This window comes from Anabas testudineus, chromosome 5 (genome assembly GCF_900324465.2).
Source record: "Anabas testudineus chromosome 5, fAnaTes1.2, whole genome shotgun sequence".
Taxonomy (NCBI): Eukaryota; Metazoa; Chordata; class Actinopteri; order Anabantiformes; family Anabantidae; genus Anabas; species Anabas testudineus.
Window position 1 is genome coordinate 21,486,657 of NC_046614.1, and position 16,635 is coordinate 21,503,291.

Genomic DNA, 16,635 nt, shown 5'->3' on the forward strand with positions numbered 1-16,635 from the left:
AAAACCAACTCAAATCTGAACCAAGTTTGGGCGAAACCAAAGAAACCACAGACAGAGGGGCGCACGGAGCAACACAGCAACACGGCGACGCACTTCAGCGCCGCATTAACCCGGTGAGCCTCTCCAAGAACAGAAACTGTGACGGTTTCAGTCCGTTTGACGGTAGATGGTGTAAAATGTTTGAATTAACGACGCAGCAGCCGCGCGTAAAAAGCATCCGCCATCCCCTTGAAAGCCACTTCAATTCAGTCCGCTGTCAATCACCCAGAGAAGGACAGTCCACGCTGCCTCACCTTGCGATAATTGAGTGTTTTGGGACCATGCAGGGTTTTTATTAAAGATCGAGCAACTGGTTCTCCCTGGCACATGGCTCGGAGTGGGAATACTGCGGGTTCTCTTATCAGACAGAAGTTTAGGCGTGTCTGTGGCGCTCGTGTCTGTGGACGTGAAGGGACTGCAGGCGCTGGAACAGGTGAATGAAAGTAAGTGCAGAAGTTTCTGTTCCGTCTTTGCCTCTGATTTTATTCATTGTAAAGATTCCCTCTAATCTTTCCACAACTTAGTTTTTCTTAAATTGTGCATAACTATAAAAGTGTAACTGTGAAACTGTTTTATAATAACTAGTTTTTACTACAGTTATACAGCTTTATTCTACTCTGATAAAATAGTTTATTATTACTGTGAGTCCTCTGTATTTAGGTTTTGTTTAATTATGCACCCAAACGTTTTAAATTGATGACTGATTGAAGCACCTACCTGTTGTTTCCATCTTTAACTGCAAACTGTAGCTCATTTGAATTAAGACTTACCTTATTGTAGTTTATTAACTTCATGCAATAACATGAATTCTATTTCTCACACTCCACAGACATACGTTTGTTGTGTCAGAATAGTAAAACCACCCTCACGAGTGTTACAGGCTCATTTGGTATAAATCACAAGGAAAACTTTTCTTTTTCTGACTGTGTTCAGATTAAACACATTAGTTGTAGAGCTCGGCTCAACTCAGCTTTGTTTAAACTGCCGATCGTTATGACAAACTGTGGGAGCTGCTCATGGTTATGGCGCTCGAGTCCTGCTGCTAAACAGTGTCTAAAGTAGAAAGGCAAAAAACTTATGACGAGGAGTTACAGTTTGTTATGATTGAATATAATACTTTGCATAGTAGCTGAGTTTGCATCCAGACACTTTAAAATAGTCGCTTAGTGGTTCAAACAAATTGTCAGGTCAAGTTAGTGAGCTGGCAAGATGCTGTTTTTAAGCAGTCCACTAAAGGTTTATATGATGGGGAGTATTATTTTATAACGTCAAAATGAATTGAAAGCAAACAGTGAAGGGCCAATCAATAACTATGGGCTGCACTGATTCTACTTTTCCCACTAATCAATGACAACATTTCCCTACATAAGGCAGCTACATGATGCATGTCATCAGTCTGTTTACACAAGTGGGAAGCATTTTAAATATATTCAGATTTCATTTTACCACTTTTGATTTAAACAGGTCTAGTTGTCATGTAGGTAGAACTTAACATCAGTTATTTTCCAATAACAGAGCCAGAGAAGCAAAGCCAAAGGGAAATGTAACTTCCTGCAGAATGAAAAAGTTTCCTGTGCATGAATCATCATAAAACTGTAATCAGTTGATGTGATGTTGGCTGAAAGTTCTTCAAAACTTTAAACCATGTCACAATGAATCTTTCAAAATTATTCAAATTGAGCTGTGTTTGCACTAAGTTGATTTACTGTAAGTTAGCACAATAGAGTCTGGCAGTAACACTAAAGGCAATCATTTCCCAACAATCAATAAAAAGGCTCTAACATTAAAGAATATGCATATTAATAACCATAACACATTCAACTCTTTAATGGGATTGCTCTCGTTCTCAGCAGGTCCAAGTTGTCAGTTATGTTATTTTGGCATCAAATGACATCTGAATTTACTGTGCATCCTGAAAGTCATATCCATATTTAAAAAATAAAAAATCCTATAAACTAGTATAAAACGTAGATTCAGAAGCTGGAAGTAAAATACCAGTAGCTTTACTCATGTTGGATAAAGAATAAAACACAGACTGATTTTTATAGGACCCAGTGACAGGCTTGAAGACAGATGCCATCCATATACACGGCAACAGCAACGGAAATTCTAGCTATGCCCCAAAAACAAAAAAAAAAAAAAAAGACTGCCATGTGATGAAAGACACGGAAAGATATTCAGAGAGGAACCATAATACAAGTTAGAATAAACAGAAAAAGTGTCATGTTGCTTTTTGCACAAACAAGTGACGAACACTGAAGGAATAGAAAAGCTGCCCCGCACATGTGCTCATGATGACTTCCATTACGTAGAAACAAGTAAACATGCACGGTCGAAGATGCCCCACGGATATGAAACATGTAGTGACTGATGCTGGAAGAGGAGTAACGATTTACAATAAATTATTTGTCATCAAACATGCCTTTCTTGTTACGTGCTGCACCACTGTAGCTATGCAGCAGGACGCTCATGGGTTAAATGAGCCAGGCTGATTTATTTGCCTCCACTGAGTTTGACTGTATTGATTCCAGGTCACTTGACTGGCTGACTTCAGATCATGTTCAGGTGACTATAACACAGATGGAACGAAACGGCGAGGCACTGAGAAAGCAGCTTTCCCTGACCATAATGAGTTCCATACAAGCTCAATATTGACTTGAGCCAGAAGAGGAGTGAAAGATGTTGGAGAAATCTTATTGGTACTCCTCTAATATTGCCCACAGAGATCCCTCTGACACGCTATTTTATAATGGATACTAATAAAATATATGTAATTCAAAGCAGAGATATGTGAACACAGCATTCATCTGCTGAAGGTTCTCTGTGACTCTGTGATCCAGTAAAAGCGAAAGATGCTGCACAGGACTGTATCGACGACGCTGTGTAACACAGCCGAATCAAAGCAGAACCAGTTTAGTGCAGTCCTCAGTAAACACAAAACATACCTCATAATACATGCCATTAATTGTCCATTAAATTAGCTCCTAATTTGTGCACTGAAGAGACTTTGCTTTTATCTTAGACGTGCTTGAGAAATACTATGAATACATAAAGTGAGGCCATTATTTTGAGCAGCTGCACTCTGATACTGTGATGTACACGCCACTACTTATGTGTGTGTTTGAAATTACTCAACATGTTAAAATCTTTAATCTCCCTCTTTTCTTTTCTTTTGTCTATAAACAAATGAGAATTTTACATAAATACAAATAAATTAAATTTAAAATAAAGAAATGGCCTTTAGAAAACATTTGAAATGATTTAGCATTAATATATAAACTATATAATCATAATTTAATTTATTATTAATTAATTTCAAAATCATGATCATATATATCTGACAAAAAAAAACATAAGATTTTTGAAAATACTTTTTAGATAATAATTCTTAATAAACATAATAAAATAAAATGCTATGGTTTAGTATTATTTTTTATATCCTCTCAAAACTGCAGCATAATATATTCAGTGAGCAGTAGGACAGTGGTAAGTTTTTATGATCTAATATGACTTTGAATTCTTTTACGTCTTTGTTTTACACATCAAACACGTCACTGAATGACGCTGACACTTCTGCCAATTTCTATAATGTTTAAATGAATCAGAATTTTTGGAATTAATTAGATTCTGTTATTATTATACATTATCATAATTAGATTAACTTTTAAAACCAACATTAAGCCCATAAATTGGAACATAAAATGTATATTGGTATTAAATACCTACATCATGTATTAGTATGATGATGTATATGAGTGGATATGAAGCTGTCTAGATCTACACACAGAAAACGGGGATTTGTAATTTGAACTTGTTTATACTTCAAAAAATAATCCAAGAATCTTAAAAGGACTCAAATGTTAGAGACTCAAGATACAATCACGACGTAAGAAATGTAATAGTTTCATGAAGGGATGACAAACAAATCAGCAATCAGCAAAACACACACACACACACACACAAACACACACACAAAAACAAACCAAAAACAGAACAAAGTATTTAAATGTGTTGATCAGAGTAAGTTCAGTCTCCTTCCAAAGCCGTTGAACGTGTCGTTGCATCAACACTGCCACCCAGAGTCAAGAAGCTGAACGTGAACATAGTTGTCTTCTTGTTGAAGACGCTGGAGACTTTTTTTCCGGAGATTTCTACTTTTTTTTTTTAGAGTTTAGCTGAAGGTCTCTTGTTTTCATTAACAGTCTGTTGCAAATGCAGCGATATTAGTTTTGTATCTTGCAAACTGACACTGGTGATGTAGAAATGAGAGTTATTGTACAAGTGTTTTTACTTTCATTCAAAATTAAAAACACATGTTTGGGAATATTTAAAAAATAAATTCAAAGAATAAAAACGGGCGTTTCTGTAACTTTTATTTTGACTTCCATAGGAGTTAATTACTGACTGATAGAGCTGGTTTGGCTTCAGTAACTTAAAGCTTCACTGTATATGAAGTAAAAAAGAACTGGTGGGTACACGGTGAGATTGAAATACGTTAATGTTTATTGGTGTAGAATTGTATTTTAAGCTTATTATCATTAACAGTCATCTGTTTTTGTTGGTTGTTGTTTGTTTTTTTTGGTCTTTTTCAGTTAAAGTTTAATTAAAACAGCAGTGACCACAGCCCATTTCTAAAGCCTGTTATCTGAAGTTAAACACATGCGATTATTGGTCAGCAACGACGAACTGAAGCTGATGACGGTGAGAATGGTTCCTGCAATTCATAAGCCATTTCTTATCCTTGGGAATATTTAGCTTGAACTTAAGCCCATTTAAAACAGCCACTCCGGGGTGGGAATCGATTTCACCTTGAGCCTTAAAGGGCTTACGGTGAAGTACACCGTCGGCATCAGCAGCTGGATAAAGAGCTAGGAAATAAAATGGCCTGCTTTCCTTAAAAGTTGGTGTGTGATCCCTGACCTCGTGCTGAGAAAGAGCTACGGACTCCTCTAATCTAGAGAGACCTTCTGCACGTGGATTAACCTTTGCTGAGACCACGTTTTCACAGGCAGGATAAGGAGCAGAGTCGGCTGACTGAACTCTGACGAGCAGACCAACCTAAACTCTCTGGAGTAATCCAGGTTTTAAAGGTTGTATTTATTTATTTGTCTTAGCTGCTAAGATAAACGTATTGACGCTGTACTTTGCTAAATTGAACGCCGCTGCCACAGAGGACACAAAGATGCTGTTTTGAAAAGAAATATTTATTCAATAGATTTGAAAAAAGATGGACTCACTTCTTATCTTTCATGAATAGCCTACCCAACCCCACCGCCACCTTCCCAGGGTATTGGTTTACTCCTGCCAAAAATTTAATTCAATCCCACTAAGTTGCTCCAGCTTTAATTAAATAGACCAAAAGCCTTTTGCGGGATTTAATTTACTTTCTTGCTAAGTGAACTTCAGAGACACTATCAAACTTTCACTAGTGCACTGCTGAAAGGAGATGCTCGCACCGGAGTCCTTTCCTTTCTCGTCCTTAGAATTAAATCACACAATTTTCAACAGCATCCTCCTTTGGCTTATGGTGGGCCACCAGCTTTCATGATAGATAAAAAGAAATGTGTTTGAATGGTGCACCCCTGTTGGAGGGCAGACAACACTTTTTATCACCATAATAAATCTAAAGCTCTATTGCCATAAAACAAAAGCCCAGTAAAAGTGATTCAGCCGACAGTCATGGCAAAATGAATGCCTTGATAAAATGGCAGTCATCAATCTTGGCTTTGGTTTTGGACGCTAACATCTCCTCTAAACGCTCTACTAATTGATATGAACCATTCACATAAATCAGCTGCTGTGTGTTGATACTGGGTGCTGTTGTCACTGCGGTTCGCATTTCAGAGCCACAGATCAATTTTAGCGTAACACAATATGAATGGTCGTCTACATGTGTTAGAGTCATCCTCCTACCGCGCTGACGGTTTTGATGTTATAATAGAAATCGAAATAGACTAGAATATGTTTGTAAAGCGTCTGATTGCTTACACAGAAGATGATTCATGGTATCTTCACTGCTGGGAACTTGCTTTGCTTTGGGGATTATAAAAAAAAAAATAGCTGAGTTGTTCTGGTTGTAGATAAGTATAAACACCTTTTAAAATGATCCTCAGTAGTTTTTATCTCTGCTTGCACTGATCAAAGATGAGCGATAAACTGTTTTCTCTTCGGGAGGAAACGTGAACAATGTAATTGGATCCGAGAAAAAACACTGTAGCACAATTTCACAATGACGTTTTAGTGTCTTTGAATGAAAAATCTTCCTGATTGCAGCTTGTGCAGCTTTATCAGTGTCCATGATTCTCCTGTTCACTGTTTATCATGAGTGGAGAATTTGTATGTCATAATATACCGTAGTATGAGAGGTTTACTTATTATTATGATGATTATTATCATTATTATTATTATTATTAATTTTATAGTAATGATTTTCTCACTTGATGATCATTCTAATGTGTGGTTTGATATTAAGAATTCAATAGTATTTTGTTGAGAATAGATACAAAAAATTATTATTAATCAACATTTATGCTGCGCTAACCCTGGCACTGGCTGTAGCTAAATAATAAAAAAAAACTAAAGTAGCCAAATAATTGATTCAAGGATAAATCAAATTTAATGAAGTTATTTCTTGAACATGGTAAACATTCAGTGGTTCTTGCCTAATAGAAAAAAAATTGTTTCGTTTTTAGCTTTGGGTTTTGGAGGTTCTGTGCATTTTATAAATAAACCATTAACCAATTATTCAAAAATATAACCATTATATTCCTGATCAAAACATTTGCTTTAAATTGTCTTTGTAAAATGTGTTTCTTTATTTTATATATTATATATTAAATATTGCTTTGAACACTATCATTGTAATGTAAAATATTTATTAAAAATCTACTAATTTACTTAGAAATAAATAAATAAATCAAATGTACTAAAAAACTTTTTTTTTTCACTTAGAAATAAATTACTTGGCAGCATTTTGAAAATATTTTTGCTGAAGAAAACCTTGTGTATGGTTCAGTTTTCTCCTCGCTCCATCTAGACTGTCAGCTATCACAGAGCAACAGATGGAGGTGCACAACAGGATATTGCCACTAAGAGGATTCCTTTTTTCTTTGCCTGTCACTCTGGACTTTTTTGTCGAGACAGACTCTTTCATCGTGACCCAGCTCGTCTGGCTTACTGGAACTGGTGTAGGGTTGTTGGTTAAGCCCTCTTAAAACTGCCACAACCCATGTTGACCTGCTTGGCAAACAGAAATCCCTGATCAGATCTGCTGTGAATAACGTTAAAATAAGTAACCACGTGGGATTAGAAAGTCCTCACAGTGTCTTCGGTCTCTGAACTCCGACCTTTCCCTCTGAACTCTGAGGTATGTGCCAGCTCTCTGTGTGTGAGCGGCCCAGTGTCAAGTTCACTCACCTGTCGAGTCCGATGGTAACGAGAGGCTCCATGTGAATCCCAGTGCATTAAATCAGAGTAAATAGGTTTTATAAAACTGGATATTTTGAGCAGTGTTGGCCATTCAAGATAACTATTCATTGTGTTTTTCCCACTTATGGACACTTTCCCACTCGTTCATTACTAAGGTAACAAAGACATTACAGTGAGTTGTTTACTCTCCTCTGTACAGATAATATAATGGAATCATCAGTGAGCTTGTGAACATAGAGTAGTAGAGCAGTTTGTGACTGTGGAGGGTGAAGTTTGAGTCTTCCTATAAACATTATCAAACAAAACCAAGGGCGTCGTACTGTTACTGTATGAATGACTGCAGCTGTGATGGGAGTCTGTCGAGCTTTCAGATGATCTGGACTTCCATCTTATTGTTTGAATTTACTGTAAGGATCAGCTGCTGCTCATATTGAAGTCTACACTACAGTAGTGTGGCAAATTACAGTAATGTCTTATTTAGTTTAAAGTCACTTGGTATGCAGAGGTAATATATTACTTACATGTCTTTGGATCAGGAATTCTTAAGCCATATTGTTTAAGTGATTTTATACAAGCACTGGTCTTTAAAGGCATAAATTACTGTAAAGATATTTCACTCGTGCACAGCTCAATAAAGATCCAATAAAAATCCTGCAGTCATTTAACGACTTCATGGGATGTAGACATGGATACCTTCGCTGTTGGAAAGCATAAAAATGGTTAATTTAACTTGGTTGTTGCTCTGAGGGATATTACCTCTTTATTGTATTTCCTTTGTATTTAACCTCAACCCTGAGCGGAAGAAGCAAGAGAAACTGGGAATCTCCGGGGGGATCCAATTATATTTTCTCTCGTGTGTGTGCTGTGGTATAATGACTTTGCAACGAGATCTGTTTCTGCTTTGTGAGTGTTTTTTCCCCCAGTTTTATCTCAGTAGGCTTAACAGAAGACATTTATTTTTCTTAAGGATCTCACCACTGCAAGACAATCTCATGTGAATCTCTCAGTTCTAATCTAATGAGCATTATAACAGGCTAAGAAGTACCTCAGTGCTGAAAAAAGGCATTGTACAGTCCACATCACAAATATTTACTTGGTACAACTTAAGATTTGGAGGGTAATATTTAGCCCGCAGATAATGTTGAACTCAGAAAGTTTCAGAAAGAACAGTCATGGTAACTTTTCATGCACAATAGCTTGTGGCTAAAATATTTCTTTGCAGACTAGCGCAAATACAGTATGTCACCAACAACCAGAGTTTGTCTGGAGGCTTGACTATCTTCAGATGACATTCAGCTGAGCTGACTTGCCAAAACAAGAAAACAATGCTATTTTAAAATCAAATTATAACAGTTACAGTAAAAGGTACCATGCAAGCTAAACATTAGCCGCCTTTTGGCTGATCAGGTGGAGATAAATGGGTGTTATCATGTGTGTTGGTGTCCATGCATACACCATCCAACGGCCAGCGCATATACGTGTGTGTGTGTGTGTGTGTGCGTGTGTGTGTGTGCGGAGAGGAAACAGAGGGAGCTTAAAACTGCAGTGCTGACTGAGGAAATAGAGCAGAAGAATGACATAAAAAAAAAAAAACCTGGATAAATCTGCCTTAAGATGTGTGAGGGCTGCAAAGAGCAGCGCGGAGCATCCAGAGGTCGTTCCCATGGCAACCTCTGCCCAGGGAGATCGCTGACCCTTCTGCCCCGACCCTCCGCAGTACAAACAGAGCACAGATTGTAGGTCACATATGGCACCAGCGATCCAATCAGGTCTAATCTGGCTTGACTTGTGGTCAAAAATGATACTGGAAAGCTGGTTTACACTGTGGCTTAGCTCATCTGTAGGCTCAGCTCTATGATAACGGTCATGTTTATGGTAACCTCATGAACTGACCTATTAAATGTATCTGCCAATAAATGTATTTTTCGTCTGTAGGCGTAAATAGTTGGGGAGCAGAGGAAAACGTGCTAAATATAAAAAAACTGTACTGGTTGACATGTTGGTTCATCCTCATCTAATTTATTCTAATTCTATAATTTAAATGTTTTATATTTTTTCTTATAAATATTTAATCCTCATTGCTTACAGAGTCATGGATTTCACCACTGCTAAAAAATAATACTATACTAAAATAATGCTAAATAATATTAATAATTCCAAATCTGGAGAATAGCTGGATGGTTGCAGCAAATGCCCGTAACCACAATGTCCTAGTTGGGGACCTTTGCTGCATGTCATGCCTCTTCTCTTCTCCCATATTTCCTGTCTGCCTTGTCACTAGAGACTGTCAAATAAAGGCAAAGATTCTCAAAAACTTATTTAAATAAATCTAAATCCAGTCAGTTGTTCCATCTAATATTTTTTCTTCTTAAATATGAGAAAATATTAAATGTTATTTGTTGTATGGATTTTGCATAAACAAAAGTATACAGTTTGTTAAAAGTCATACACACAGAAATGAGTGTTAGAGTGACCTGAGTCCCTGTTAGAAGTCAAATCTGAATTATTATATATTGGGAGAGTTAGTGCTACGTTTAAAGTCATATCAGTATTCACAGGAATTATCATCATTATGAAAATCTGTTGCATTTAGACAACAAACAGAAGTAAAAGTGCTGAATAAGGAAGTCATAGTAGTAGATAGGACAGTCTGCATGACAACATAAGGACTGAAGGATGCCCAAATGTGCCATATGTAACACATTGAGTGAAATGAAAACGTGACATGTGTCAGCTGAAAGTCTTCAAACATCACTGTACACAGTTTTAACCTTCACCTTACACGAAATCATCAGTGCAGGAAACTCCCAGTGAAGCGCTCTCTCCAGGATGTGAGATTTAGCAGCCAGCGGCCATGCAGCAGAAACACAGATATGATTTGAATGATTTATTCGCCGGGCTTCTGGAGTATTGGGATAGTGTGGATAGTCAACCTCACAGGGGCCTTATACATGTAGTTGGATGTGCCTTGTGTAAAGGGTTTCCAGATGCATGCACATACAACAACAAGGGTGCTTAATACAAGCTTCAAAGATTCAAAGAGCTGTGAAATCCTATTTTTAGTCAAGTCAGATTCCTGATCATCTGAATAAAACACTCACTAATGCATTAATGAAACCTAGATTTGTAAATGAGTATCCACTTCACTCCAAAGTCAAATCATTTATTCATAACGCCAAACCATAAATTTTTGACAGATTTTTTTTTCTCAACCAAATCTGATTGTCACAAGCACGATTCAGTTTGGTTTCAATATAGAGCAGTCTAATATGTTACATGTGTCACAATTCAAAGTAACTCAGTAATAGTTTTAGAAAACTGGCTTAAATCATAGATAAAATATATTTTCGTGGGTGTTTGTCAGGTGTTGAGACTAAAAGAGTTCAGCCCCGCTCTGATAGAAAACGGCTCTGAATCTCTGGCTTCCTCTCCCTGCTCCATCACTGCCCCGTGCTTGGCGATTTCATGAGTGAGCTGGTAATAATCACGGGTGACTGCATTCTCACCTTTTTGCTGAGATCTATAAGTGAAGGCGCAGCCACACTGGTGAGGCCTTCAGTGGCCATATGTGGATGCTTAAGGTCTGAAGTCAGAGGGATCTTTACATCTGCTACTCATTGCTTAATCTGCTTCTGATATGTTTCCAAGTTGGAGAAACAACAGATTACATTAGACAGAACTGCTGTAATTATTTCAGAAAATGTAAACATGACTTGTTACTGCACTGTAAATTCAGTTTGCACATTTTTTTAAGATTGGATCATTTCAAAACAAGTTGGGGAATAAGCAGTTAAATAGTGCAGCTAGACATAATATTACACATCTTGAAATATTCAAGAGAAGTATTTGCAGATTTGAATAAAAATATCCAGTCTGCAGTCTGGAATTAAACTTAACTTCACTTGCATATTTTACTTGAGGTTTTTCTTTCAAAGTGCTGCAGATAATTCACACAACCAAAGCTATAAATTGTAGGGACCTTCACTCTAAGTCTCCTCTTCTTCCATTGTTGCTTTACACTGCAGACATACAGACATTTTCATTTGTCTGACAAACTTAAAAAAATAAATATTATTAAATAAATTGTCACTCAGCAATGTAATAAAAAAAAAAAAACAAGCAAAGTGAGTCACTCCATTTTACACTGGATAAATAATTAAATATATTTTAGCAGCCGTAACACATATTTTAGCAATGAGATAACTAGTTTTCTGGTTTCTAAAGATTTAAATATATTATATTTTCCACAGCAATATCTTATTTAGAAATATAAAAAGAAAAAGGAAAGAAATTACTCCAGTAGAATATTTTTTGTAGTTATGTGGCTTATTACAGTATAGAATTGTTTATGTAATTTACATAATTATTACTCAATCTCTCACTATCTGTACTCTATTTCACTAAGATACAAAAAGTTTCTAATTCTAAGGGTATTTTATTATTGTGAATCAACGTGCCACTACATGTAGATTAGCTTTGACTAATTGTTTTATTGCAAAGTGAAATCTACCTTGAGTTAAAGTGAAATTTGCTTCACGTGTACAAAACAAAATGATGAAGCGTAACCTTAGGACCAGACAGTAGCCATCAGGTAAAGTCATAACATGTCGGTCTAGACAGTTTCTAACTCTCTGAACTCTGTTGCTGTATCTTTAAAATGTCTTTAAGGTTCACTGAGCTTGATGGAAGTTTCTGGTACAGTCAAGTGCATACACCGTGAGTGATCAGGCCTTTCCTTGTTACTGAATCATGCAATGTTCAACCTTTCAGACTGCTTGTTTAAGGAAAGGAGCCTTCCCCGTCTCAGCGCGAGGAAGAGAGGTACGCCAGCAACGTGGAGAAAAAGGTGACAAGAGCAGAACTGTGACGCTAATGCAATTTGAAATGGTCTGTAATGCCCTGTTTTTAAATTGGAAAAATTGACCTTCCTCGTAGAGGTGACACAAGTCTGCACTCCGAGACGTTTCAGGGGCTAAGTGGAGGTTTCGGAGCAAGCTGCAGCAGAGCCTGGAGGCCAAGCAAATATTTCATGAGTAATTTAATATCTGGAACATGAGAGCGCGCTCCACTCAGGATGCTGGCCCGGATATAGACAGTGATCTGGAAAGAAGGAGGGGGAGGAAGGCGAAAGGGAAGACCAATGAGTAGTTAATGCTGTGCATCAACTTTCCTCCGAGGCTATTCAAGGGAAAAAGCACAGCAACCAACTTCAGAAACTCTTTCACCTGTGCACAGTTGAGCGAGCTACTTTTTACAAGTGGATATTAAAATGATCAACACTGTGAGTGCACGTTGTAGACTGAAAGCCTTTTTCACACAAACAACACATAAATGCAACTAGGAACCATGAAAAAGGTCAAAAAAGACTATAAGATGCTCACAGCGAAAAAAAATGCACTAATGCACAAATCTACACCTCGGATGTGCTGGATCAGCAACTTTCATTATAATCACCAGGAGCCAGATTCACTACATTTGTGCTTCCATGGGACAGCACGTCTTGAGTGTTTTAATGAACTATCATGTATTCTGTCACAGTGGCAGCACAACTGAGCTGTAACACAGCATTTGTTGCGCAAGCAAAGATTCAGTAACAATAAAATGTGTTAACATTCAGACAAACGTCTTCGTAACCTGAGCCAGAACAACGTGTGAGAGGCCGGTGTAATATAGCAAAAAGCTGGATTTACTCCAACAGAGATACTTCTAACTCCTCCCAACTGAATACTATTTTTTCCACGAGGGAAAAATGTACTTTATTTTACAAATTCTATAGATGGTAGATAAAACTGACATTAGGTTTCCATACGTTTCATTTAGTTTTAATGTCACAAGGTGAAATTTTAACTTTCAGTGGTGCCTAGTTTGTTGCCCAGGAATACATGTTAGTATCTGTGTAATAACCACGAAACAGAGCTGGAGAAAACAATATGTTTCTACTAAATGTCATCTTAAAATCAGATTAGACGAAACACTACGACCTGCTGTCCTTGTCCAGAAAGGGCTGCAAACTCTTGCAGAGCTGCTGTGGTTGAGCTGTGGGAAGATGTGTAGTATAAGAAGTGTATTTACTGAACACTTGAAGGACACTTCACACTCCAGCAATAACAGTAAAGTGGAAGGAAAATCTGGGCCTGTATCCTTTAAAATACAGAATCTGTTATTGTGTGCTGTTTATTTTATTACTTTATGTAAAGTCAGTTACAGTTTTATTTTGACAACTGTGTGTTTTGTAGAATGAATGTATGCTACTAATTTATTTAGTCATATTTCACCAATATTATACAATACTATACTTTAGTATGCACTAAACACAAGAGCAAGTGTAAGGAATAGAAAGCTGTAAACACCATCATGCAAAGCCAAACATAGTGTGTGAGTAATCCAGCATTACTTCCAAAGTCAGGGGCCATGTCATTAGCTAAATACAGTATTTTGTGGGGACATATTGACAAAAATCGTCACCTCAGGCCTGACACCTCTAACGTGTGGGAACCAGGACACTAATAAACAGCAATTCCAGCTTAGTGGACTTATTATGAAATGATTGATTACATTTTAGTTATAACATTTTTTTATCATTTTTCTTGTCAAATATCTACTTCAACATTTCCACCTTTTGAACATATAATATAATAAAATCATGGCATAATTGTGATTTAAGAAACATGTGGCTTTAATAAGTAATTAATAAGAAACATTACCCGTGATCTACAATATTAACTGTTAGGAGAAGGTTCATTAAACGGTTCTGTTGCTGGCTCACTCGTACCTACAGGTTCTTTTGTGTGTCCACAGACTCTCTTGAACAAGCTCCGTGTCACTGTGTGATTTCCGAGGTTAGAGCTCTCTCCTCTTCACTGAGAGGCTCCTCAGCCAGTGACTCTAAACGAATAATGTGTTTCTCTTCCTCGAGTGGATCCTGTGAAGCTGCTGACATTAACATCGATCGCTGTCAACACTCTGTCATTCTTTATACCACCAGGGACACTGACATCTGTGGCTGGTGTGAATACCTCCAGACAAGGACATGCGTCTCTGGTGGACTGGAAGAGGTGGAAGGTGAAGAGTGTGTAAAAGCATTTGCAGCTCCTCGTGCGCTTGCTGTCACTTCTCAGTCTCAGGTGCTTCCTGGTGAGATTCCACGCACACAGTTGGTTTATAGGCTCATTTTCAAACCTGGGGGAGGAGAGGTAATTAATAGTAACAGCTGCAGCTTGTTTCTGTGTAGCTGCAGTAAAATAAAATAATGCTCCTGTACTTATGTGGAGCTGTGGAAAGTGGAAATGCATCCATCCAACATCTTAACCACCGTTTCCTGTTTAGGGTCGTGTGTGCTGGAGCCACTCCCAGCCGTCACTGGGGAGAGGCAAGGTACACCAGTCCATCTCAGAGCTGACAGACAGAGACACACCTACAGGCAATTCAGAGTCACCAATAAATCTTTTTCTGCAACTGGGTCACAAAAATTATTCTATATTAACACATTTTAATTAAATAGCAATTTTAATTTCTACTTCAAAAATAGCCATTGAATCAAATGTGTTACCGTAGTTTAAAAAACATTTATCAAGTTGAACTGTTGCTTTGTATTTGTTTCATCTCATGGGATGTTATATTTATTTATTTGATTGTATATTATCATGTCATAAATGCATGTAACATGGGCCAAATCTTTAGAAACCACAACAACTACAATTATTGTATTATATTATTATGTCTTATCAAAGTTATATTTTCTTTTATAATAAATCCAAAATGCTTTATAGCTGCTTCCAAATTGCTTCTACAAGCATGAATTGAAGTTCGGTGTGTGCTTGTTGTTACGAGACACTGGATGTGGAAGTGTGTTTTTTTCTTTCTGGGCTCTGAGTTTTACCATAAGCTACGACTGACTGGACCAGGGGAGTCACACAGGGGTCACAAAGAGTTTGGTCCTGTGAACTCTCCGATGTTAGCTGAAGCATGGACGCATCAATGCTTCCATCCCCCCGAGGTGCAGCAGCCCGCTAAATCTGTGTCAAACTACATGAACCCGATAGATGTACTCTGCAGTGCAAAATTATGAGAGATGTCGGTTGTTCTCCTCTGTTGGGACAATAGGAACTGATCAATGGGCCGCCCACAGGTATTATGCTGTGTAAATGACAATCGACAGATTCTATAAAGTGTGAAACCACAGGATGGAATTAGAACTGGACAGGGACAAAAGGTTTACAGCACATTGAATGACCTCTTTGTACTGTTTGTTCTGACCTTTAAGCTCTGGAGAGGCCAATATGTGACAACACAACTACGCTGACGTGAAAGCTGGTGAAGCCAGTGATGCCAAACAAGATTTATTTGTTCTTAACTTGTAAAAACTGTGATGTAAGAAGATTTATATTAATAAGAATCAACATCATTATCTCTCTCTCTCTCTCTTTCTCTCTGACATTGTCAAAGTTAGTAATAATGATTTTAATGGAAATGATGAATGTGTTCTTCAAACTTAAAAAAAAAAAATCACCTCCTGCAGCAATCACAGCCTGGCAGACCGAAAGCATTTTGGCTGTCAAATTTTCAAGATAATCTGATGAGATTTCACCCCATGCTTCCTGGAGCATCTCCCACGAGATGGATTGGCTTGATGGATTCTTCCTCTGTAGCATACGATCAAGCTGCTCCCACAACAGCTCAAAGGGTTCAGATTCGGAGACTGTGCTGGAGAATTCCGTCTTAGTGCTTATTCTTCAAATATTGCTGACACATTTTGGAGGTGTGTTTTGGATCATTATCCTGTTGCAGGATAAAATTGGCCCCATCAAGTGCTGTCCACAGGGTATGGCATGGTGCTGCAAAATCTTGATGGCTTTCCTTCCTCAAGCTCCCTTTTCCTCTGTACAAATCTCCTATTTTACCACCTTTAAAGCATCCCCAGACCATTACGCTGCCTCCACCATGCTTGTCTGAGGGTATTGCACTGTTCTAACATCTTTTTATTTGTTCTGTGTTAAATAAATGTTCTTCTGTTTGATCCAACAACCTCAAACTTGGACTTTTCTCTGAACTCTTTTAAATTGACTGTTATAGCTTTCTCTTAATATTAACACTTCTAAAATGTATTTTTGCCTCCGTGAACATCTCCACACTTAATGCTCTTAGTGTCTCGTGTTTAAATATAAGCAG

At 37.6% G+C, this 16,635-nt stretch overlaps 1 long non-coding RNA gene across 1 annotated transcript; it reads left to right on the forward strand.

The window, feature by feature from the left end:
* The first annotated feature begins 121 nt into the window (after window positions 1-121).
* Window positions 122-16,415, forward strand: LOC113153749. The gene is made up of 4 exons (XR_003297982.1): window positions 122-482; window positions 12,238-12,313; window positions 14,453-14,601; window positions 14,794-16,415. It is a non-coding gene; the product is annotated as an uncharacterized LOC113153749 (long non-coding RNA).
* Window positions 16,416-16,635: the final 220 nt, after the last annotated feature.